Here is a 26,833-nt window from a genome sequence, read left to right as displayed (position 1 = left end):
ATATATACACAAAAATATGGGTAAACACAATAAAGAGATGGAATATGACTGTAAAGATGAAAAATTTTAAAAGATTCTAAAAAGGAATTGATAAGAAGTTGGTTGAAAAAAGAGAAAAGAAAAAGAGCAAAGAATGTGATAGGGCTGGAGACTAGAATAAAGCCATGTGCTTGATTTAGAGTACATTTTGATTTGTTAGAAGAAAGCGTATCCCAAAATTTCAAGAAAGAAAAACCTATATATATACACAAAAAAATAAGGTTAAATAAAATTAAAGGATAGAATAGGACTATAACAATGAAAATTAAGAAAGATTTTTTTAAAAAGTATTGATAAGATAAAATAGTTTAAAAGGGTTAAAATAGGAAAGAGGAAAAATTTTAAAAATTGAGTAAGAAAGAAAATTTTTAAAAGTTAACTTTGAAAGACTTAAGAATCATGGGAAAAGAGCCATGAATTCTATGTGTTGCATTCCCCTAGCTCTGGGGTTCTGCAGTTCTCGTTGATTGGTGAACTTGATCTTGGTGGAGGTTCTTGCTGATCTTCTGGGGGAGGGGCCTGTTGCAGTGATTCTCAAATGTCTTTGCCTGAGGCTCAATTGTACTGCCCTTGCCAGGGGCCAGGTTAAGTAATCTGCCTGGGTTCATGCTTGGGAGCTTTTGTTCCCTCAGTGCTTTCCGTAGAGCTTTGGAGGACTGGAATGATGATGGTGGCCTCCCAATCTCTGGCCCTGAGGAGCCAAGAGTTCAGGGCCTCACTCCTCAGTGTGCCCTCAGAGAAAAGCAGTGAATCCCTCCCATCTCCCTGGTCTCTGGCCACAATCCAAGCTCAACCAGCCTGTGACTGAGCATTTCTCTCTCTGGCGCATGGCTCTGTTTGGAGTCTCCAAACCCAGCAAATTTCCTGCCATGCACTTCCATGCCACTTGTCCCTGAGGAGGAAGGTAAGTCTCCTCGGATCTGCCAGTTGTGGGGTCCCTGCTTGAAGAGCAGTGGCCTGATTGTGCCTCAGGTCATGGTTTAAGATAACCCCGAGCTGAGAGCACGCCCCTCAGCCTTGTCTCTGTAGCCAGCTTCCCAGCTCTGATACCTGAGAGCTCTGTCACACTCAGAAACCCCTGGTCTTTTTGTGACCCTGTGGGTCCTGTGACCACAGTGTCCCCATAAGGGCTCCACACCCTGCTTAGCCTCTGGAGCAACGTCCCTCAGTGGAGCTGACTTCTAAAAGTTCTAATTTTGTGCTCCCCTGCTCTAGGGCTTGTGGGGAGCCAGCCCTTCCTGCCCTACCTAACCCCCACAGTCTACCTTCCCAATATTGCCTCAGATTCACTTCTCTGCACATCCTGCCTTCTAGAAAGTGGTCAATTTTCTGTTCCTAGAATTGCTGCTCTTCTCTTCAATCTCCTGTTGAGTTTGTAGGTGTTCAGAATGGTTTGATAAGTACCTAGCTGAACTCCTGGGACCCAAGGATATTTCAGTCTCCTGTTCCTCTGCCATCTTGCTCCTTCTCCCCTTTTAAAGATTTTATTTATTTATTCAAGAGAGAGAGAGTGTGTGTGTGTAGAAGTGGGGGAAGGGACAGAGGGAGAGGGAGAAGCGGATTCCCTACTAAGCAGGGAGCCTTATTCAGGGTTCTATCCCTGGACCCTGAGGTCATGACCTAAGCTAAAGTCAGATGCTTAACTGATTGAGCCACCCAGGTGTTCCTGAAGCTTCTAAGAGCTAATATAAGGAAACAATGTCCTCAGTACCCACCATTTCACGGATGTTGCAGTGTATCTAAGTACAAAGCACAGCATTTAATATCACACATTCTCATTGTATTTTATCCCAGGACTTCTCACCATCAAGGCAGGATGCTTATAGATCATTTTAATTGCCAATTTAAGTGCATTCTGAGTTCACTGATAAACCATACAAGAGAAATGTTGCTTTTCAAATACTGAAGGTATCTCCTTTTTAATTCTTTGTTTGCATTTACTTCTTTTGGATTAGTTTTTATTGAAAAGAGTTACAGTTATTGTGGTGAGAATTTCATGATGTTTATAATTGTAGAATGACTTCTATTGTATGCCTGAAAGTAATATGTCAGCTATACTCCAATTAAAAAGGAAAAAAAAAGAGAAAAGAAGTATAGTTAGCCTGAAAAAGGTATGTGAAATGTTCTTTCCAAAAAGGATTTCTTAAAAACAAACAAACAGGGATGCCTGGGTGGCTCAGTGGGTTAAGCTGCTGCTTTCAGCTCAGGTCGTGATCTCAGGGTCCTGGGATCGAGTCCCGCATCGGGCTCTCTGCTCGGCAGGGAGCCTGCTTCCTCCTCTCTCTCTCTCTACCTGCCTCTCTGCCTACTTGTGATCTCTCTCTGTCAAATAAATAAATAAAATCTTTAAACAAACAAACAAACTCTTAGAAATTAGTATAAAAAAGACAAATATTCTTCCAATATTAAAAGAAAGGAAATTTGAAAGTCAAGGTTTTACTCTATTAAATTAACTTCTAAAAATATGATGGATTAAACTCCCAGACTCTTGGACAGGGTTACCATAACATCTATGATGAAATCAGAAATTTTTATAAAGGGAAAAATAATCCTGGTTCCAACTCAGTAGCTCTCTTTGACTTTCTAGCTAACATAGAGAAATAAATATGACTGATTGCTCTGAAGAATCTGTTGTCTTAAGTCAGCTAAGAAGCACATCAATCAATTATCCTTTTATGTTTTAAAAAACATGTGCTTTAAACCCACTTTTTAAGGAAACATATTGAGACATCTGGATTCCTTCGCTTTTAGATTTGGCAACTATTTTGGTCTCTTTTCGCTTGAAAAACCATTTGTCTGATCATAATGTCTCAAACTTTTGAGTGTTTACAATAAAAATAATTGACACCTATTGCACCCCTTTCTGACAGGGATGGGAGCCACCCAGATGGCCACCCCCAGGTCAGGCAGGTCACCTTGCCTCTGCCTTTGTGTTGTGTTGCAGCTGGGCGAGCTCACTAGTGTCTGTTTCCAAGGAATGGTCATCTTAATCCATCTATGCTAAAAGCATCGATTAGATCTTCCTTCTCTAAGGAGGCTGCCTTTCAGGTACAGGAGTGAAAAGATAAGTAACTATAGGCATAAAGGTCAACAAATCTGTTTTTAAAACAGGACTGACAACCAGCTGCAAGCACTAAGTTCAACCTACACATATGTACTCTAAAATCAGTTCTGACTCATCCGTTCTGTCTGCTTGGCACCCCTGTTTACAGGGCGCCCTGAGCCTGCTCCTGGAGCAATGGTTTTGGTAAATGGCTTACCGTTTTCGACAGGGTGGATGAAAAAGGACAGCCTGATCTTGGTTGATAAAATGTGTACCGTGCTGAAGGCATATTTTGTGAAGTCTTGAGCAATTATTTAAAGTGTGTGTGTGTGTGTGTGTCTGCGCGTGCGCCCGCGTGAGCTCACTTGCTGTGCTAGGTAATGATTCATGTTCTGAGGGTGTGTTTTTCTCTCTTAAAGAGCTGGCAGCCAGCCGCCCTCTCAGAAATGGGAAATTTCTTGAGCTAATTTGGACATGCAGGCTACGTTTTTTACACCACAAAGCTGTAACTCTTTGTCCAGACAGCGCCGCCAATTATCTGTGAATATCCCTATTCAGGAGAGACTTAAAAAACCAAAGACACAAAAAAGCCGGATCTTTTTGCCTGTTTTGCTTACAGACATTCAGGGTGATTGTATATTAATATCTACTTCTGAAGCAGAAAGGAGTTAAAGGGATGGCCTGATTCTTTTAGTAAAGAAAATACAGCTACCATCCATTTTCTGAAAATTTGCCCTTGGGTTCAAGTGCAGGCTGGAAGGTGAGAACTTTTGGATTAAATCCAGCATAAAAAGGTTTCCGCCCAAGAATCCACTCTTTCTATATCTTAGTTTTTCCAATCTGTCCAACAGGCATTTACTTCCCGCCTTGGAGGAAAATAAAGCCTCGGTCATTGGTTTGGAGATACACATCCGGACACAGGCATTTGTGCTGTTCAAGGGGCTAAGCTCTGGGGCACCATGTTGCTGTGGATGCTTTTCTTCGCCACCAGTGTCCTTATTCCCTTGTGGTCCCCACACTTCTTACTGGCCCAAAAAAGATCCGGTCTCTGTGGCGAGCACCCAGGGGAAAAGTGTATGGCACATCCAACCGATTTCACCAGGAAACAGGCAAAAATGAAGGCAGGTTTTGTGAAAGTTTCATTCTGTATTTTCCACACTATGAGAAGGCAGAATTTTCTCCGAGGGCAGAAAGATGCAGGATTGAACCTGGAGTGATCTGTTAGAAGAATCGCTAACGGAAGAGGTAGCGAGGTGTTAGCATTCACTCTTCTGACGGTCTTTAAAGCAGACAGGCAAATAAAACACGGAAAAAATATGGCTCCTAAATAGAGGCTGGAGGATTGGTCTTGTCACCTGTTTAGAGGTCCTTTTAATTTACAGCATGCTGGCACGAGGTATTCGGTCTGCCACCAATTAACTTGGAGTGTCCACCTACGTGCCAAGCTGTGTAGCATGTGTTGGGAACTCAAAAGTGTATAAGAAACAATTTTTGTTCTCAAGGTCTTCTTAACCTCCCCGGGGGAGAAATACATACAAATAATTACAATACTATGTGATAAGTGCTAGACTAGCAGCAAAAAACCAAAAACCAAAAAAACAGAAAACAAGCCCTGTGTGCTATGATTACAAATTTTGCCTGAGGTGGTTGGCACTGGAGAAATAATATCTGCACTTGACCTTGAAGACCGAGTAGGAGTGAGGCAGGGGAGGCCATTCTAGGCAGAGGGGAGAGAGCATGGACCAAAGCCTGAAAGAGTGGCTGTCGGTGGAGGATGAGGAGTATTTTAGAGAGGACAGAGTAACTCTTGAGGTTCAGACAGCCCCCGGTTTCTAACCCTGCTCCATCTGTGGCTGTTAATTGGATGTGTGATTTGGGGCACGTTACTTAGCCTCTGTGAGCCCCAGTTTCTAAATCTGTAACGTGGAGGCATGATGATCTCTCCTCTGGCAGGGCTGTTGTGAGAATTAGAACAACCAATCCAATGGGCTTGGAACAGTGTGAGGACGGAGTAAACAGGCAGTAAATGGTCACTGTTATGCTGTCTTCTTGAACAGGCTGCTATTGTGGCTTTGGACTTGCAGATCATTCAGAATGTCGTGATCTGATCCTGGGAGGGGTTTCTCAATATCAACCATCCGTAAAATGGAAGGAGCACGAATTTTCAGGGTTGTTTTGAGATTAGAGCTAACGTTAAACATAGGCGCAATTAGGGACCTTGATTCTGAATCTGGGTGTATATAGAAGTATACCTTCTGCTAAAGCAGAGGCTAAATCAGAAAATCACATTTGAAAGTATGGTATCTCTCCCCCCCATGGTGATGTGTCACGTTAATGAATGTGTTTTGGTGTGAGCTGGTATAAATAGTCATGCAAGCATGTTTGTTTTTCCACTTCTGTGTCCTATGCCAAGCACCGCACCGGGCACCAGGAGATGTTTAAAAAAAAATACTTGCTACGTGAATAAATGGGTAACTCTCTAGCTGGTTTGGTCAAACACATTTTTTGTTTTTAAAGAAGGGAAACTATTTTAGATCCTGAAATTGCTTTTTTAAAAAAACCAAGTTCCTAAACCATTTGAACAATTGAACATGTACAGATTCATGTGGTATCAGCTTGTGGGGAGGATCATGCTGTTCTAAAAGCTTTGTTTGCTGGGAGGATGCATTGGTCCAACCAGTCATTATAACTGCAAACAGTTATTATGTCTTATGATTATTATTATGACATTTCTAATAAGTATTATTGTAGAGGTCAACCTAATGTTATGTCAATAAACCAGGACTAGAATATCTTACATGTTCACTTCATACTTTTTCTTCCTGAACTATATTTAGATACTAGAAATGGTAGAAACTCCAGTATTTTTTATTTTCCCAAGGAAACCTCTTTACCTTTTACCCCTGCTCAATTGTATCATGCCTCTGAGAGGTCACATTGCCACTGTTTTTTCCAGTTTTAATTATGCGTAATAATAAGGAAAATAGTTACTTGTAGACTGGTTCAAGCTTGTGAAAATTGCAGTCACTCTCTGACTGCAAAATGCTGGATGTCAGAGAGAAAAATCAGCCTGGATGCACCTGTAGCTTCTTATCACATAATGCAGCCACAACCTCAGACTAAATGTGCTCTCTTCCATCCGCTTCCAAGCAGAACTGGACCCAAGTTATGCCACAGAAAATCACTGCTTTCTTATTTTTGAAGTAGGGCAGGAAGAGAATTCACAACTTGACTTGAGAATGTATCTGTTCTTCTTCTTCTTCTTCTTCTTTTTTTTTTTTTTAAGATTATTTATTTATTTGAGAGAGAAAGAGAGAGAGAGTGGGAGAGAGAGAATGAGAAGGGGTAGGCACAGAGGGAGAGGGAGAAGCAGGCTCCGTGCTAAGCAAGGAGTCTGATGTGGGACTCTATCCCAGGACCCTGGCATCAGAGCCTGAGCCAAAGGCAGACGCTTAAGCAACTGAGCCACCCAGGTGTCCCAAAAATGTATCTGTTTTTTAAGAACTTATTTTCTGGTTCACATGTTTTTTTTTGAGAGATTTTATTTATTTATTTGAGAAAGAGAGAGAGCGTACATGAGTGGGAGTGGAGGGGCAGAGGAAGAGGGAAAAGCAGACTCCCTGCTGAGCAGGGAGCCCAACATCAGGCTCAATCCCAGGACCCTGAGAACATGAGCTGAGCCAAAGGCAGATGTTTAACCGGCTGAGCCACCTGCATTCCCCTCTGGTTCACATTTTAAGTAAAAATTTCTAATAGGACACATTTAGTTTAGATCTTCTTATTTGTTCCAGGAGAAACGGAAGAAAATATACCTAACCAACACTCTTTTTGTTCTGACCAGTTATTTGGTCTAGATTTAGAATCCTTTAGTTAATGGAGACTTTGAAAACCTATTCCTTTATATATTTGAAAACTAGCGGGTTTAGGGGGGAATTGACCCACTAAATTGAGTTTTTTTTTAAGTGTTTATTTATTTATTTGACAGAGACACAATGAGAGAGGGAACACAAGCAGGGGGAGAGGCAGGCAGAGGGAGAAGCAGGCGTCCCACAGAACAGGGAGCCTCATGTGGGGCTCAATCCCAGGACCCCGGGATCATGACCTGAGCTGAAGGCAGACGCTTAACAAATGAGCCACCCAGGCACCCCACTAAATTGAGTTTTAAGAGGCCCCTGGCCTGTTCTCAAACTTGTACCTTCCTTTAGTTGACACCTTTGATATTTTAGGTGCTGTCTTTCAGGTTCATAGTCCTCACTATTCGAAGCTGACATGCTCCCTCATTCATTTCACCATTGTCATTGATTTACTGAGCAGCTACAATTAGTTTGAACATAGAAGATTACTATTTTTGTAGATTAAAAAAAAGGACAACTCAGTGTTCAATCTCATAAATATTTATTGAGGACCTACCACGTGAGAAAGCAATTAAGGTTCAATTGAATAGGGAACCTAATGCAAGAGACTCCGGTAGAATACCAAACAACAGCTTTCAGAGAGTCACTCTACTGATTTGGTACAATTGTCTATTTGCAAACAATGTTTTATACGGCACTTAATTTTTTTGAAGAGTTGCCAGGTTTGCCAATCTTGCAGTTAATTTGCCTGGTCAACAGAATTGAACAAAATTATTCTTAAGTTTTTCTGGTTATAAAGGAAAAAAGGTGTACATAATTATTGAAAACAAATGGTTAAATAATATGAAAGTCTATAAAATAAAAACTGAAAGTTCTTCCCTTACAGCCTGGAGTAAACTGTGCTAACAACTTCTATTTTATTCCAGATCACTCTCTCTCTCTCTCTTTTTTTCTTTCTTTATTTTACATATGAAATGAAATCTGTAGCTTTTTTTTTTATCACTCAGAATGATATCATGACAGTTCTCCATACAGAGCGCTTCACTTCTGAAATCAAGACGAGTCATCATGTCCGCTCAATAATCTTTTTAATAGTCACTTCCCACATTTAATTGCTTTTTAATTGAGTACTTTTCAAAATTCATTTTGATTGTGGTGATTGCCCAAAAACATTAAAAGAAGGCTTATAGTCTGCAAACACTTTCATTTAAAACCATCTTTTAAAGGAACATAAGGTACATGCAGCAACCACATGATTTTAGCACAGTGGGTTGAAAACAATACAAAAATAGTCATTCAAATGCCTTATCTCTAACCAACTTAGAATCCTCAAAAAAAAAAAAAAAGGGAAAGAAAAGAAAAAGAAAGAAAGAAAGAAAAAAAAGCAACAACAACAACACCCAAAACCCAAAACCAAACTAGGCTTCCTTGGGGGGGGTGGGGGCATAGGGAGCGTGGAGTGGGGGTGGGAGGAGAGGAGGGGGGATGTGCCGGGGAAGACATAAAATGATCTTGGTGTTTTCATTTTCCTTTCATTGAGATATAGCTGATATATAACATTATATTAATTGCTAGTGTGCAACATAATGATTTGGTATTTGTATTGTCTCATCTTAATTTTAGAAATGAAGACAATGAACTTGGAATTTCTACATGGAAGTTCACAGTCTCCAAATTTTTCTTAAACCTCTGCCATCTTAACACCACTTACTTGCTGATGAGCGTGGGAGACCAAATGAGAAGGTAGTGTACAAATGTTAACAGAATATATCTGAAATAACGTGTTATGCTTAATTTAACCACCCTTTCCCCCTCTGGACATAGTTGTAGTTGAATATAACACACATATATGGAATAGAATCATATTTTCTGTTAGTAAAAGTGCTGGCTCCTGGGGCAGGCATAAATATGTCAGCATTTTAATAGGTTTCTACAAAAAACATTGACTTCCAGGGGTTCCATCAGCTAACCCGCTGGAGAATACTGGCATAGTTGGAAGGATTTTGTGCCACAGTCAAAAGCTTTCGTGTTTCCTCTGAAATGAAGAAAGAGATTGGACTGGGTGATCCTGAAGGGTTCTTTTCAAGAACATTTAGTTCTTGGGCTCATTTGCAAAGCTTTCAGTATCCCATACCCCAGAGACAGAAAGAGCAAAATCTACCCCTACAAATACCAGTTTACTGAGATATCCAAGTATTGATGCCATTGCTAGTAAGGTGCTTTTTTGGGCGTGGGGGACATTCCTATTTTGCATCTTCCAAACTACAGATGTATTCCTACTTAAGGAAAAAATAGTGTGCACTTGGTCTTTTCAACTTGAACTACAAAAACATTTACTCTCTTATTTCTTTTATATTGCAAGCTCTACTAGTGAACCTAAAATGTTATGGAATTTGATTTAGTGAAACAATAACACAGATAAAGAGCTATGTATTTTGTACCAGATTTACACCAAATCATGCATCTGTACCAAAAATTACAAATTATGAATACTATCTGCCTAGAGAAAGGCAGGCTTTGTTTTCTTGGGGCATGGAACGTGAACATGAAAGTCTCAAGAAAATACAGGGTTTTGTTCTTTCTCTACCTCCACAGTGTATGTTACAAGCTAAAGTATAAATCATTCAGGACAGATCGATATGTGTGGAAATCTTAATTTTTTATCTATTGAAAATGATCAATGAAAATGCTTTAAAGTTACCTAAGACAAAATGATTTTTTTTAAAATGCATAATTTCTTTGGCGGTATAATATTAGGAGCTGACTGTAGCCCTATTCTGTTTTCCTCTCTTTTGGCTTTTTTTTTTTTTTTCTTTTCTGAGGCTGGGAGAAGGAGAAGTTAAGAAATCGTTACCCTTAATATTGCTAGCTAGTCAAGTGTTGTCCTGTTTTGCAGATAGAAATCTGAGTGGAAGACTCTAGGTGCTCAGCTTGAATTACTCTTAAGTTATTTTATACTGATGAGTGATTTTTATATGGGAGGGCCTCAGCCTGCATTATGTCTGCATTTCTACCTCTGGAAAATATTTAGATGATTGCCTGAAATTTTTTTTTTTTAAAAAGGTCTTTTATTTGTAGATCTGGGAAAATTAAACCAAGACAGGATGATCAGACTATTTCTTTATAAAAGGTACGAGGCACATTCCTTTATTATTAGCACATAGCATATCTTTGCAAAAAGAATGCCTGTATTTTTTATAGAAAAATCCCAACCCACAAAATAACCCATAACCAACGGCTAGAGGCACTGGGAAAGATCACCATAATAACATTTTAGAATCTAGCCTTCCAGTCTTCTGAGTGTAAGTGAATGTATGCAGCAGAATGCTTAGAAAGTCAACTAGTGAAGAACCTCTTCTCCTGGGAGGGTTCAATACCTTTAAGACCTGAAAAGAGAAGTTGCCAGGTCTGAGCTACCCGTGGGCAATCCCTAAACCCATCTATTGTGCTTAGAGGATTAGTTCAGTTTGGGCCTCCTCACTATGTCCCAGAAGGTAAAATCAACTGTTCCTTATTGGAGAGAGTAAAAGGAAGAGTGGCTGAGCCCTAAAGCAGCAAGAGGAGGCCGGGAAGTGGCTGTGTGCCCAAGGAAATCAGAAGAGCTTGGGGTCTGGTCATCAGGAAGACTGAATTTAGATACTGAGCACTGTGTGACCCTGGTTGCATTGGCAACCTCTCTGGGCACCGGTTTTCCCATTTATGAAATGAAGGGATAGTAGATAAGGGAGAATGGAATGTGGGAGAGAGACGATAGAAATACCTTAGGCAGGGGCGCCTGGGTGGCTCAGTTGGTAAAGCAGCTGACTCTTGACTTTGGCTCAGGTCATGATCTCAGGGTCAGGAAATTAAGCCCAGTCTCAGGCTCCGCGCTCAGCAGGGAGTCTTCCTGGAGATTCTCCCTCTCCCTCTATCTCTACCCCCATCCCCCTCATGCACACACTCTCTGTCAAATAAATAAATAAATCTTTTTAAAAATTAAGGCGTACTTCCTAGTTAATTGGGAAGATTGGCCTGAGAGAGAACTATATTTCTAAATTGAGTGGTGGTGGCTAAGTGGGAAGAGATGAGGAAGGAGAATATCTTAATAGAAGGTTTGGATAAGATTTGGATCTCATTTAATTTCTTCATTCAAGATCTAGATCTGTGCTGTCCAGTATGGCGGCCTCTAGTCACGTGCAATGACTGAACACACAAAACATGACTAGTCTGAGCTGAGATGGGCCGTAAGTGTAAAAGACATGCTGGACTTTGAAAATTTAGTACCAAAATTGTAAAATATACCCTTAACAATTTTAAAATATTGATTCAGTGTTGAAATGATAGTATTTTAGCTGTATCATATTAAATAAAATATACTAAGAAATTTATTTTACCTGTTTCTTTTTAAATTTTTTTAATGTGGCAACTGGGAAGTTTTAAATTATATATGGGGCTTGTATTCTATTGCTATTGGACAGTGCTCATCAAAAATGTTAAGCTAATGGGATGTACTTTGGGAAAATGTGTGATCGCTAACCTGTACGTGGATATAGGAGATGTTACAGTTGTTAAGAACGGTCTACTAGAATGAGTGTCATTAGAAACCTAGATATTTTGGGATTCCTGGGTGGCTAGTCGTTTAAGGGGTTGCCTTTGGTTTAGGTCATGATCCCGATTAAGTCCTGAATCCGGGTCCTTTCTCCCTAGGGAGGCTGCTTCTCTCTCTGCCTGCTCTGCCTGCTGCTTCCCCTGCTTGTGCTCTGACAAATAAATAAATAAATAAAATCTTAAAAAAAAAAGAAAAAGAAAAAGAAAAGATACTTCACAGATAAGAGAAAAGCAGGAAAATGGGAATAAGTAAAACACTTGAAGGGGAATAATGGTAACAGGTTTTCAACTCTGTTTGAATGTAAACTCCTGCGTAACAAAAAGCATTTGGAGGTTATCTGTAGGGAAACTTGCTGGAACCACACCCCTTTTGTAGTGACTATTTTATCTGTGCCTTTTGTTGACTCTCTGAAATAGAGTTAGGCAAGAGGATGGGTGTGAGAGGGGAAGAAATGGGAACTGGTTTACAAAGCGGGTTTATAGACTTCATCGGCTGAGCTCACACCGCGGAAAGGAGTTAGTATGTGTCAATAAGTGATTACAACTTCTCTGACAAGCTGAAGGCATTTGTTAAAATCACAACTCATATTCCTGGAAAATGTTCTTTACTTTGTACAGATGAATCATTTACTTCCAGAAAATAGTACACTTACTGTACATGCCCTCAGTTCAGTCCTACTAATTAATTCAGGTAGTCAAGTAGGGTCAGATTTCATGGTAACATGACACCCTAAAAGGACACCAAAAATGTCCTAAACACCATATTCAATGGCTTGTGGAGTCTTCGTAAATTGCAGAGCCCCACTTGACCTTCCCTTTGACATTTTCTTCTCTATCCCCTCCTGGGTGTGATATCAGAATCTGGTCATGGTTCTGACTGGTCTTGGCAGGGAGGGAGCTCAGAGTCAGTTGAAGAGCCAAGGTTCAAGTGCATAGTAGGTTCTCAATAAGTGAGAGCTATTGTGTCTTTTTCCTGAATATTTTCCTTCACCCAAAACCTAAATTAAAGCTTTCTCCTCTCCATGTGCATCGCATCTACTGCTTTAGTGATAGAAAACCATGAATGCCACATCTGAACTCCTCTTTGGAGGTACAGTGTAATCACTGTGGACATTCTCCTGGCCTGGGATTCTGGATAACACACAGATGTTTCTTCATCCCATATCTTCCTCTGAGACCGCATGTCCCCTCTCCATTTTTGCCAGGCCAGCTTCACAGATGTGTGCCTGGGCCTTCATACCAGCTGTCCTTATAGCCTTTGCCCACCCCAACGCTCTGGGAACACTCAGAGGCCACAACGCTAACAAATCCCAACTCTGGCTTAGTTTGGATTTGTGTGGGAATTCGGGGAGACCACGAAAGTTTGATGACCAGATAAAGATAACTTTCCTTTCTTTTTTAGAGATTGCTTTACTGGGCCGCCTGGATGGCATGGTAGGTTAAGTCAGACTCTTGGTTTCTGCTCAGGTAGGTGATGTCAGGGTCATGAGATCGAGCCCAGAGTGGGGCTCCACACTCATCATGGAGTCTGGTTGAGACTCTCTCTCTCTCCTCCTCTGTCCCTTCCCTACATTCTCTCTCTGTCACTGTCTCTAAAATAAATAAATAAATCTTAAAAATAAATTAATAAATAAAGACTGCTCTACTGAGGCATGATTGACCTACAAAGCTGCACATATTTGTTGTACACAACTTTCTGTACTCAACAACAAAGCGAGAGAGGTTATGTTGACAGTCTTTAGCTTTGGGTCTTTTTGGAGGTCATGTCACCTCCATGACTCAGTTCCTTCATCCGTAGGATGAGTGATCTGGACTTGATCTCTAAACTTGCCAGCACTTAGATACTGAGCTTCTAGAATGCAATAGGCATGGAGAGGAAAGCATGGGCTCATAACATTTTTCTAAGTTTTCAGGTGGAACAATGTTGCTTGAGGCAGTATAGTGGGAATGGATTAGCTTTCTCAGAAAGTTCACATTAAGGGTAAATTTCAATAGTTGTAACAAATCGATACCAGGTGAGCAAAAGCTTGCCATCCTGACACTTCTGTATATTTGTTCCTATTTTTGCTACTGAACTGATTATTTATCATAAATCATGGGATTTATTAATCATAAAAATCTTGCTGATTTTAAATTTTATCTATTAACCAAAAAAGCTTTATCTGCTTGTTAAGAATTAAACAAATCCTTAATATATGCCCATTGTAAAAAAAAATTCAAACAATGGAGAAAATGAAAAGAATCCAGGAAAAACCAAATGACCCAAATCGTGATCCTCCAGAAATAATACGTTTTAGAATTTTGTTTAGGATCCTACTGTGTTTGACCTTCCCTAAATGAGACCAAACTATAAATGCTCTTTTGTAACCTGCTCTAAAAATAATCTTAAATATATTGTAGATATCTTTGTTCAATAATGACTGTTGATCTAGAATAATCTTTTGTAATGGCCATATTCCATTGTATTGCTGTATTATAATACATTATTTATTCCTTTCATGATGGACATTTAAGCTATCTTTAATTTCCTACTATTATAGACAGCACTGTGATGAATGTCAAGCCATACCTAATCTTACAAACGTATTCAAACACACTCAGATACGGAGAACAGACTCATTTTTTTTAAACAGGTAATTAGGAGGCAGCCTGTAAATACAATTTGATAATCAGCTTGTCACTGCAATGCCACAATTCCTGATTTGCAAAAGATTAATGCATTGTAACCATTATTTTCCTGAAGGGTGGAAACTTACCCTTAATCACTTGATCTAAAAATTCATTTCATGCTATTAAAGATCGGAAGGTAATCTAGTATCCTTTCCCCAGCTGAAGTGATTATAGTTATTTCTAATTAAACCATCCCTGATGCACATGATAAAACATGTCCTAGCTTCTCATTTCATTAATTTGAAGGTTCACAGTCATTCATGTTAAAAGCTCTTTGTTTTACTTAAGTCAAAAATACCTTTGACTTGGGCTGACACCATCTCTTCTTGATAATCATTGAAGGGCATGGGTTGGATGAGTAAAACAAAAGCCAACCATTCCTACAAATTGAGAATTTTTACTTAAAAAAAAAAACAGACATGTCAAGCAGATTAAAGCAGTGTTTATGAAGTCATTTAAAAAGAGAGACCATTTCCTCTTTTTGAGACCATTTCCTCTTCAACCCTGTACCTCATCCAGTGTGTGGGACATAATGTGCACTTATTTGTTGCTGAAGAAACGAATGTTTGAATGAATGAAGCCACTTGTGGTTTGTAACTTAAATATTGGCAAATATCTGAACTGGTAGAGCTGCTTATATCTATAATTGGAATAATCCATATGAATTACCATACAATTGTGTTTTCTATACTTATGCATGGGGCGAATGTTTTCCACTAAACATAACTCACTGGTTTTATCATTCTCAGGATCTGTGGTTTATGGAAAGCATGAGCAAGCTGTGTTCTCTAGGCCAAACCTAGTCTGCTGCCTGCATTAGTAGAGCCCATGAGATGAGAATGACTTTAAAGTCAATTATCATATGGTTTCACTTATTTGTGGAGCATAACAAATAGCATGGAGGACAAGGGGCGTTAGAGAGGAGTAGGGAATTTGGGTAAATTGGAAGGGGAGGTGAACCATGAGAGACTATGGACTCTGAAAAACAATCTGAGGGGTTTGAAGTGGCGGGGGGGTGGGAGGTTGGGGTACCAGGTGGTGGGTATTATAGAGGGCACAGCTTGCATGGAGCACTGAATGTGGTGAAAAAATAATGAATAATGTTTTTCTGAAAATAAATAAATTGAAAAAAAAAACAAAAAAAAAGCATTTTAAAATGTTTAAGACAACCATAGGAAGAATGATGCTCTATGACAGGTGAAAATCACCTAAGGTTTGAATTTCATCGAAAGAAAATTTCACCATGACATTTTGTAATGTATCATGGTTACTTTTGTGCTACCTATAAAGGTGAGTGGTCCATAAAGCCTAAAATAATTACTATTTGGCCCTTAACCAAAAATTTTGCTACTCCTAGTTTAGGTTAGTCTTAGGTTGGGCTGCTGCAAGAGAATATCATAAACCGGGTGGCTTATAACAACAGGCATTGATTTTGCACAGTTCTGGAGGCTGGGATGTTCAGGAGACCCAGTTTGAAACTGAATGGGCAGTTTCAATGTTTGGCGAGGGTGGGCTTTCTGGTTTGTAGATGGCTGTCTTGTCTTTTTGTACTCACAAGGCAGAAGGGTGGAGGGAACGTTCTGGAAGCTTTTTTATAAGGGCACTGATCCCACTCATGAGTGCTCCACTCTCAGGACCTGATCAGCTCCCCAAAACCCCACCTTCTAAACACCTTCACACTGGAAGTTAGGACTTCATCATATGAAGCTTGGGACACAGGAACATTCAGTATAGAGCAAGGTCCAAAACTATTTCTTGGGTGTGGAGGAAGGTATTGCTCATCTAGAAGCAAGAATTCTTTGGGGTTACTAGCCTTATGGAATGTTAGGGCAGTGTACTAAAATGACAGGTAACTAGGCAAAGACAAGTCACGAGGCAGTATGCCTATTTGGCCAACAATTTGAAAATAATGGTGGTAGCATGTTTTCTTTTCTCTTTAACCCTCTCTAATTGAGGAGGCCAATCTTATGCAGTGTAAAATGTTATTTGAGAATACATCAACACACCAGAGTTTCTTAATGTCAGGATTGCTTAAAACCACCTTAGATAGGGCCTAATGGTTTGCTTGTGACTCTTCTGGCCTTGTCTGCCCCCCTGGTCTTACAGGCTAGGGACACTAATGGTTCTTCAAATAGTCTGAGGCATGATTTTAACATTTGTACTCTCTTGAACTATTGTGGAATATTAAAGGGGTTTAATCTGTACTCTAATGTAGGAAATTATTGAATTCTACATGTTTTAGGTTTGAGATTTTATTTTTATTACTTTCTTTTTCTTCTATAGCCAAAACACTCATTTGTACCAGGCTCCTGAGTGAAACCAAGGTTTTCACTAGGAAGTGAATAGTTCAATTGTTGTTATTGGTGTAACTCTGATTATAAAAGAAAGAGAGGGATGCCTGGGTGGCTCAGTCAGTTAAGCCACTGCCTTTGGCTCTCAGATCATGATCCCAGGGTCCTGGGATCGAGTCCTACATTGGGCTCCCTGCACAGCGGGAAGCCTGTTCGCCCTCTGCCTGCTGCTCCCCCTGCTTGTGCTCGCTGGCTCTTTCTCTCTCTCTGACAAATAAATAAATAAATACAATCTTTAAAAAAATTTTTTTAAAAATAAAAGAGAAATTATCTTATATTCACATATATCCTCTATCCTTGAGTTTCCTTCACTCATTTTTAATACAATATCAAGTTCCTCTCAACTTTAACATGGATCATTATTTTTTAGAGAAACAACTAGTAAACTGATCCATGTATCTGTGTATCTATGTATGTGTCTATGTGTGCATATAGGTATGTAGGTATCTATTATCTATCCATGATCTAGCTCTTTATTTTAAGGAATTGACTTACAAGTTTGTGGGGGCTGGCAAGGTTAGAAGTCCAGTAGAATTTGGTGTTAGAGTCTTTAATCTGAAGGGAATCTGGAGACAGAATTCTCTTTTTCTTGGGGGACCTCAGTCCTTGCTTTTAAGGATGAGTCTTACCTACATTAGGGAAATAATTTGCTTTACTCAAAGTCTATTGATTTAAACAAGCATCTAAAAAAATACCTTCACCTCAACATCTAGTCTGGTGTTTGACCAAAGAACTAGGTACTGTAACAGCCAAACTGACATGTAAAATTAACCATTACAAACATGTAAATGAAATAAATGCAAATAGATGTGTTATGCAAATATATATAAATAAGTATAAGTACATATGATACATATGTATCTTTGATTAATTATGCCAATTTCAGTTTTAAATTTAAAGGCTGCTTGACTTTAAAATCCTGAGAGTGTACAGCACTCTTGTGATACTGAATCTTGACTCCTTAGGTTCTTTTCCAGTTTGGGTTTATTTGCTTGTCCAGATTCTATAAATTTGTAGTTGATATGGTAGTGTGGTGGACAGAATAATGATCCCTAAAGATGTCCACATTCTAATCCTGGAACCTGTGAATATGTTACCATCCAGGGAAAGAGAGAGTTGAGGTCACAGATGAAATGAAGGTTGTTCGTCAGCTGACCGTAGAATAAGGAGATCATCTAGATTGTCTCAGTGAGTCCATTGTAATCACAAGGTGGAGAGAGAAGCAGAAGAGGACGTCAGAGTGATTGGGTATACTGTAGACTGAAGCGAGTGCCCCCAAATTTATATGTTGGAACTCTACCCCACCCAGTGTGGTTGCATTTGGAGATGGGCCTTTGGGAGGTAAGTAGGGTTAGAGTTCAGGAGGGTAGGGCCCTCATGATGGAATTAGTGTCCTTATGAGAAGAGACACCAGGGAGCTTGGTCTCTCTCTTTCCACCATGAACGGACACATTGAGAAGGTGGTTATCTCCAAGCCAGGAAAAGAGCCCTCACCCATCCCTGCTGGTACTCTGATCTGGAATTTCCAATCTCCAGAACTGTGAACAAGTACACATATATTTTGTGTAGTATTTCACTGTAGCACCTGAACTGACCAAGATGGGATGTGAGAAGAACTTGACCCGTTGTTGCTGCCTTTGAAGACAAAGGAAGGGGACCATGAGCTTAAAAAAAAATCAGGCAGTTCTGGAAGCTGGAAAAGTCAAGGAGCAGATTTTCCCCAGATCCTCCAGAAAGGAACTCAGCCCACTAGTCCCTTCATCTTCACCCTGGAAGACCCATTTCTGACTTCTGACCTAAAGACCTATACAATACTAGAATTGTGTTGTTTTAAGCCACTAAATTTGTAGTAATTTGATATAGCAGCCATAGAAAACTAATGTTGATATTAAGGATCAGATAGGCAGGGTTGAGTACTTAATAGTTCAACAAATTCAAGTATATCAAAATTCAGGCCATTGTTGGGGCGCCTGGGTGACTCATTCAGTTAAGTGTCTGCCTTTGGCTCAGGTCATGATCCTCAGTCCTGGGATTAAGCCCCACATTGGGTTCCCTGCTCAGCAGGGAGTCTGCTTCTCCCTCTCCTTCTGCAGCTCCCCCTGCTTGTGCACTGTCTCTGTCGAATAAATACAATCTTAAAAAAAAAAAATCAGGCCATAGTTACTAGAACTAGAGATAAAGATCCTTTAGGAGTTTTTCAAGCAGGGCACCTGGGTGGTTCAGTCGTTAAGTGTATGCTTTTGGCTCAGGTCATGGTTGCAGGGTCCTGAGATGGAGTCCTACATCAACCTCCCTGCTCAGTGGGGAGTCTGCTTCGCCCTCTACCCCTACCCACTGCTCCTGATCTCTCTCTCTTCCACTTTCTATCAAATAAATACATAAAATCTTAAAAAAACCCCAGAATTTTGCAAGCAGATGTCTTGTCAAAAGCACTAAAGACTCCCATGATTTTGTTCTGTTGTTTAGGACATGTATTTGAAATGTCATTAAGGGAATCTTATTGGGACTTTTATTTTAGTATTATCAAATAACTTACAAAGATAAGATCAAGAGTTTATTTGCAACTGATTTCCACCTGCAGATTTCAGAGCAATATATTGACTGCTGTGATCCTGATATAATTAATTTTTGAGAAGTCCTGCCTTTGCCATAGTTTCTAAAAACAGAAAGGAAATAATTGTATACAATTCAGTTATTTGGTAACATTGTAATAACTATGCTTACTTTATGCTAAGGTCACATTATTTCATTTAATTCTTCTAATCACTCTGTGAAATAGGGATTCTGAAATCCACAGTGTCCACAGTGTCCAAAGTGCCACAGGGTATGGTGGCATCTGAACACAGGCAATCAGAGTCTTCAAGCTGTGATTTAAACCATTTTACACAGTTACAGGGACTGTAACTACACCCTACACTTAATTGTAGGCTTAGTATCTAGTATAGTAAAAAGTAAATAGGATTTTAAAACAGGTAAGATGGGGTTCTCAGCAGGATTCTAAAATTTATCTGTCTATCTATCATCTTTTTATCTATCAATCAGTTTTTTTTACTTTGAGTTGGAGAAGAAGATTCTGAAATCAGATAGGCTGGGATTAGAAATCATAAAGGAAGGAGACAGAGGCCTTGCTTTCCTTCTATAATATATCTTGCTTTTTCCCAGGGGAACCTTAAGAAAATGGGTTTTATTCACTGGTTTAAGGTATGCTTTTATTATTTACCTCCCTTCCTCCTGCTGTCCACGATGAAGAAACTGTGGTTAGTCACCACAGTGACCTTTGCCCCACCCTGGAAGGAGCATGCAGTATAAGGACAAATTCTGTGAAACAGGATTGAGAAGACTTGTGTTCAAATCCTGGCATGGACATACAATTTAATCTCTTCCCTCTCAGTTTTCTTGTCTACTTATACTCCACTTTTCTGGATGGTTTTAAGTATTAAATAACATAGTTAAAGCATTTAGCACAGAGTAGGTATTCAATAAACTTAGGAGAATGGTTTTTTGCCCTTCCTCTCCCCCGGCTCATCTAGAGCCTTTCACCTCTTTCCCCGTGTTGGAGACCTAGAGCCGCCACATCCTAGTTTTGTGGTCTAAGGCAAGTTCATTAATCTCTGTGACCTGTTAATTTCTTTTATCTATAAAATGAGGAACAAAAATATTGGCTCTGGCAGCCTAGAGCAGCTTTTCACCCCTTTCTTTCTTCCTTCTTTCCTTCCTTTCTTCCTTGCTTTCTTCCACTTTCCTTTTTCAAATCAGAAGAAAGTACCTCTATGGACTCCCTGACTAAGTCACTTTTCAGCTATGAATGAGAATGCTAATAAACAACTTGGAAGTTGTTATAAAATTAATAGTGAAACACTGTGCATACGTTGCCATGGGGCATATAAGATTCCTAGATTTAAATTTCTTCTTGACTTGCTCCTGATTAAAACCTATGAGTGGCTTCCCATTGACCTTAGAATGAACTCTAAATTCCTTAGCAAGCCTTCACGTAAGTTCCACCTATGTCTTCAGGGTCCTCTGAAAAACCTCTTTCTCTACCGTTGTTCTTCTTAGTATTTCATGTATATACACTGCATTTCTTTCTATGCAACGGTCTTGGCTTGTGCTATCAACCTTTCTTTCCTTTCCCACTTCTCCTGTCTCGACAATTTCTCCAGTCTTCAAATTTCATCTTAAAAGTCACTTCCTTTAGAGAAAGGCCTCTGTCCTTCTGATCATTCTCCATCCAACTAGATCAGTTACCATCTCATCTACACTTGATAGTTGTTCATTACTTTTTTCTTCATAGCATTTGAGTCCATTTCAATTAAATCCTCTTTTGTATAATTATTTGTTTGATTTTTATTTCCTTGAAAGGCATAAGACTTGTTCACCCACACACAGGCTTGGAACATATGATTTACTCAGTACATAGGTATTGAATGAACACCAAAGATGTTTTTATGGGTGATAAAGCTAAGACATAGAGAGGTTAGCTAATACATTGGGGCCCAAACAGATGACCAAGGGCAAAGGCAGCCCTTGGATCTAAGTTTATTTGATGCCAAAGTTCCTGCTTCAGAATCTTCCTTTTTGTTTCTGAGTAGAATTGATTTGTTTGAAAAGTCTAATAAAATGATAATTGAGACAAATGACATCTTTAAGCATTATCAAAAAGTGATTCCTGCCTATATCCTCTTATGAAACTGTCCCAACAAGGAGACTATATTAAAAAAAAATTTAGAAGTTTACAAATATAGTGATGGTTCATAATCTGTTATCAGAGGAATATGGACAAAAGAAAACAGAAAAAAATCCTGTCTAATAAAATTGCCTAATAAAATTGAGGAGATCCATAACAGTTACTTCTGTTGTGGGAGTAGATAAATGGGATTATTAAATAATTCCCTGATTTTAAAACCAATATTGTAGTCAGCTATGGCCTCAAAGACTTGTTCTTCTTAAAAATTCTGTAGTAAGAATTCTGTATGGAGAATATTGCATTAGAATATGCATAATAAATCATCCTGGGAAATCAGTGGTGCCCTCTCCACCCGGATCCAGCTTCCAAGTTTCAGTTCTTACCTCATCAACTGTGATTGTGATCAAGGGTGATTACATTCATTTGTCAATTGGGCTGCCATAAACAAGTGTCACAGACTGGATGACTTAAATAAAATAAATTTGTTTTATCATGGTCCTAGAGGCTAGAAGACTGAGATCAAGGTGTTAGCAGGATTACACTTTTCTGAGACCTTGGCCCTTGGCTTGTAGATAACCATCTTTTCCCTACATCTTCATATGGTCTTTCCTGTGTGTGTGAGCGTGTGTGTGTGTGTGTGTACCTTACTCTCCTTTTTTTTTTTTTTTTTTTTTTTAATAATGACACCAGTCATACTGGAGTAGGATCTACTTACATGACCTCATTTTGCTTTAATTACCTTTTAAATTATAATTTAATAATAATTAAATAATTTAATATCTCCCCAAATAGTCACATTCTGAGATACTGGGAGTTAAGGCTTCAACATATGAATTTTGGGGGAAAAATCCAGCCCATAATAGTGATATTCAGAATACTTAACCCATGGGGCACAGGTATAGACCTATTGAAAGAGCTGCTGGGCATAGTTTGGGCAAGGTACTGAGGACCCTCTGCTGTACTTTAGTTGCAGGAATGTAAGACATGAGGGTACATGATCCACTGTGGAAAGAGACCTGAGAGATTAGGAGTAGTGGCTATTTAACAACCAGTAAACACGTATCTCAATGTTTTAACACCAAATATGGCATTTGGGGACCAACCAGCTCAATGTCTGTCTTGGACACGTAGGAGGCATTTCACCATCCATTTTGAGTGCAATAAGTATAGTCTTACTTTCTTGGAATCATTGTTAAAGTTGAGCCTCTACATTAGGCAGGATGGGGAAGAGATCCCAGATGTGTGATACACTCCAATTATGAGCAGGAAGAGTGTGGGGGCTTCTCTTCAACTTACCAGGGTTTTAATTATGTTCTTTTACACAATACTAGGTGGTAGATGGGTAGGGCTTGGAGAAATGGTCATTGAAAGGCAGTGAGCAGGGGAGTGACCTCAAAGGAGCTTGCAGAAAACTGGGGATGTGTGGACAAGGTGGGAGAGGCAGGAGACTGGGACCCAGTTCACCAGTTAAGAGGCTCTAACATGGACCCAGGCATGGGTGGATAAAGGCCTTAATTAGAGAGGGTGCAGTGGGAATGGAAAAAAAGATGGGTTGGAGAGAGGGAGAATGTGGAGAGTTTGTGAGAAGTGTAAGTCATTCCAGTGCCCACTTTCAGCTCTCCTGGTAGAGGGAAGAGCTTCCCACTGCTGGTTCTCAGGTAGTCCCAGCAGCCACAACTACCAATACTGTACTTTTCCTTGTCTCAGTTTAATGAGGAGAGGCTGATGTCAAGGCTTGTTTGGCCTTTCCAAGGCCCAGCAAGGGAGAAGATGCTTCATAGAGAGCCTTGAAAGTGACAGAAGCATGAAAGAGACTTCTTTCTTATGTTAGTTGTTTTTAGACAAGATTGGACGTGTTCAGGGTGATGTGACCCTAGACTGTTAGTTGCTTTCAAGTCTGAGAGTTATAAATGGGTGTAGGAAGTTAAGGCTGGTGCCACAGGGGGAGATGGTCAAATTCTGAACTAGGCAGAGGCTCTGGGTCAGCATCTGTATGCTGATAAGGTCCATATGGACAAACATTAAAAAAACATTGTTATCTAGTGTCATATGCATCAAAATGAAGTAAATTAAAGGAAAATGAAGTAAATTAAAGGAAAATTGTTATCTAGTGTCATATGCATCAGAATGAAGTACATTGTACAAGCAATACGTAGACATGGCAAAATCTTGAAGGTGGAATGCAAATCACTGAAGTTTGGGAAACACTGATGTGGAGGAATGACTATCAAATAAATTTGGCGGGACTTGGAGTCGGGAAATCTGGATTCAGATCATGACCATGCCCTTTACCAATGGTAAGTGGTAACAACAACAACACTGTGTGGTTAAAATCAGTTATTGCTAGAGGGAGAAATAAGCTTTTGAATTTTTTGCATGGTGATCTGGCATTTAAATTTAAACTCTCAAGGGCAGCCCTCTTTTATCTCAAAAGGTCACTAGATTAGTTTTAAAATGAGAGGGGCGCCTACGTGGCTCAGTCCGTTAAGCATCTGTCTTCAGCTTGTGTCATGGTCCCAGGGTCCCGGGGTGGAGCCCCACACTGGGCTCCCTGCTCAGTGTGGAGTCTGCTTCTCCTCTTCCTTCCCACTCACTTATGCTCTCGCTCTCTCTCTCTCTGTCTCTCTCAAATAAGTAAATAAAATATTTTTAAAAATTAAAATGAGTTCTTTCCTTTCTCCACAAATATGACAATAAAGTAAGTGTTAGTGGGTGAGAACATTAAAATCAGAAACAGAAGTTACCAGTTTTCATTTAGCAACTTGAACACATATAAAATCCACCTTTAACCCGCTCTTACTGTTTATACAGTGCTGGGAATACACGTGACACCTTGCAAAGTGAAAGTAGAAATGACAAGGTCCTTTCCCTGAGGAGCTCAGACCTAAACACCGTTGAACAAGTCGATGCAGCACTATAGTGGAGTGCATAACTGATATGATGGGAGAAGTCAGGCTAGGGCTCTGGGCTGAAGATGTAGAAAAGTCATTCAAAGCCAAGGGGTTTGGGCCTGAGAAAACAGAAAGAAAAGTTGCTCCAGATATTTCAGTGGGTTGAAATAATAAATGTGGGGCAAAAGGACTCACAGAGAAGTGTCAAGTGTGCTCACCAACAAGTGGCCCAAAAAGAATCCATTGAATATAATTTCCTTTATTCCTTGTCATTTGCCAGTAGCTCTTGGAAATGTCTCTTCCTGATCTGCCCCAGTGAATACACTGTTTTGTCTTTGTCTTTGTACAGACAAAGGATGAGATGAGCAGCTGGCTATACTTTCAGGGACATGGGGTCAATTTGACAGTAGAGACCATAATGAGGTAGGTAGAGTTCAAGTTCATCCCAGTGTTGGCTGTGAATCAACAAGTGTTATAAAAAACAGAAAGTTATCTAAATCCCATGATTGTTCATGACATTGACCATGCAGCCCGGCATGCTAATGGGGCTGTCACCATGGACCCTGTCTATACCACCTTCACTCTGTGTTCACCCTGCTGGGACCGGAGATGGTGGTGAAATCATCATGGCGTCCTTTCTGCTAGGGCTCTGGCTCTTCTAGCTTTCTGCTACTTAAGTCATAATATCACCATCAAAGTTAATATTTGAGGAACATCTAGTCTTTGCCAGGCACTGTTTGAAGCACTTTGCGTATAATACCTCCTTGGTCCCTCAAGTAGTAGCAGAAAACTCCACTTTACCGCTGAGGAAGTGGAGACTCAGAAAAGTGAAGTGGTTCCCTCAAGATCACTTAGCTAGTAGGTGGTAGAGGAGGGATTCGAACCCAGGTTTTCTTGCCTTGGCCCTTCTTCTTAACCACCTCACCACTACCACTTCCCAGCAGGCCTCACTGAAGCTGGGAAAAGGTGAGAGGGTGGGAATCAGGATCATAGAAGGAAACTCCTAGACTCCTCCCCTCTCAGCCCCCATCTCCAGAAAGAATCCCCTGAATGTCCTCCTGACAAGTTGTTCCTTTACTTCTCCTCAGACGCTTCCAGTGACCTGGAACTTGGTGCCACAGGAGGCATCCTCGTCCATTTTTAGATAGCTCTAATTGTTACCCAGCTATTCCATATTTTGAGTGTAAATAATTTCTCTTCCTACCTTCACCTACTTGTCCTAGTTCTCTTTTCTGGAGCTCCACCAAGTAAGAGTGTTCTTTCTTCTGATGGACAAACCCTTAAATATTTGAAGATCTAAGGGATCTGGGAACCGTCTGCTGCTTCACCCCAACCCTCTCTTCCTACTTGCAGCAGAAATGCAGGATTTTATTCTCTAAATGTGACAGACCTTTGCGTTCCTCTGTCTGTGAGTAGCTAATTATTTGTCCTCTTCATCCAGAAGGATTTGGTCATACATATGCAAGTCTAGCTCTGGGTTAGGATTTGTTTGCCTGGAACAGCTGCCACACCTCTTGCATTTTTCATACTTTATTATTCAGCCTCATTCACTCATCACACCAGCTTCTTGCATGGCCCTGGCCAGGCCTTGGTGTTAAACCATTAAGACAAATCATTGATCTCTTCACAACTTAACAACAATAGGAGAGGAACTAGTTCTGTGAAGATGGAGGGCTACCATGTAGAGAAAAAAAGAGGATATGAGTTGATTTGAGATATCAGGAGGGAGGTCCTTGAAAGAGGTAAAGGGGCTCTTGGTGTGGATTGGGTGAGAGTGAAGTGTTGGATACTTGTAAGGACAGATTGGCCGGTGGCAGAATAATAAACAAAAATAACTTTGGCGGTGACTTATGGTATTTCTGGTTCCATCTGAGGAAGGTAAAGATTACAAAGTATATAGGATGACATGATTTTTTTTTTAATTAGGAATTATAACTGGCTATACAAAATGTGAGTTTGGCAGTTGTCTGTAAAATATTACATTTTTGGTAGAATATTCCAGGGGACCCAAGGACTTCTGTGTTTCAGTGAAACAGTTGAATTTTACAAAGAATATTGCCTTTTCAGGAAAGCTTTGTTACTGGAACTGATACCCTTTGGCTTGAGAACGAGGCTCCTCCCCTTCCACTGGGGAGTCTCTGTTGCGTGTTGGAACGTGAATTGGCCCAGCCTGCGTAGGTCACTAAGCTGTTACATGACTGTGGGGAAGACTTCCTCTTTTGAGACCTGTTTCCTCATCTGTGAAGTGAGGGAGGTAGACTAAGGTTCTTTCCAGCTCAGAGGATCCGAAGTTCTTATTTTAATGTAGTGGTTTCCTGATATATAAAGGTCTAGTATGGGCATAAATCACCCATTTCTCCTTGTGACATCCACCGTGTTCCTGATTAAATTATCCATTGCAATTTTCATGCCCTTTGCCAGAGGAATTATACATTCATATCCTTGCTGGGCCCCTAGGGTGGACAAAGTATATTTCCCTGCCCCTTGGCTTTAGGTTTGGTCTAGTGCTTTGACTAGTGAATTGTTAGCAGATATGATTAAGCAAAGGTTTGAAATATGCCTGTGTATATCTTTGGTGCTGGTCCAAGAGGGATGTGGGAAATTGATCCTAGACAGACCAGCCTTAGACAAATGTACAGCTTAGAGCCAGCCCGGCATACATCAGCTGAATCCCTAACAGGTATTAAATGCTTTATGATTTGTTTGTTTGTTTG

The 26,833-nt window shown here is 40.0% G+C and overlaps 1 protein-coding gene across 1 annotated transcript in view; it reads left to right on the top strand.

Annotated features, from left to right (window-relative positions):
• Nucleotides 1–26,833, top strand: part of TMC1 (transmembrane channel like 1) — a 385,033-nt gene that overhangs the window by 24,382 nt on the left and 333,818 nt on the right. Inside the window, exon 2 of the mRNA XM_044265898.1 lies at nucleotides 8,560–8,679. The gene's annotated coding sequence lies outside the window, so the exon portion shown is untranslated. The remainder of the gene's footprint in view (nucleotides 1–8,559; nucleotides 8,680–26,833) is intronic.

The sequence above is a fragment of the Neovison vison genome, chromosome 9 (assembly GCF_020171115.1).
Source record: "Neovison vison isolate M4711 chromosome 9, ASM_NN_V1, whole genome shotgun sequence".
Lineage (NCBI taxonomy): Eukaryota > Metazoa > Chordata > Mammalia > Carnivora > Mustelidae > Neogale > Neogale vison.
The sequence above is the reverse complement of the archived record's forward strand: the minus strand, read 5'-3'. Positions and strand labels throughout refer to the sequence as shown.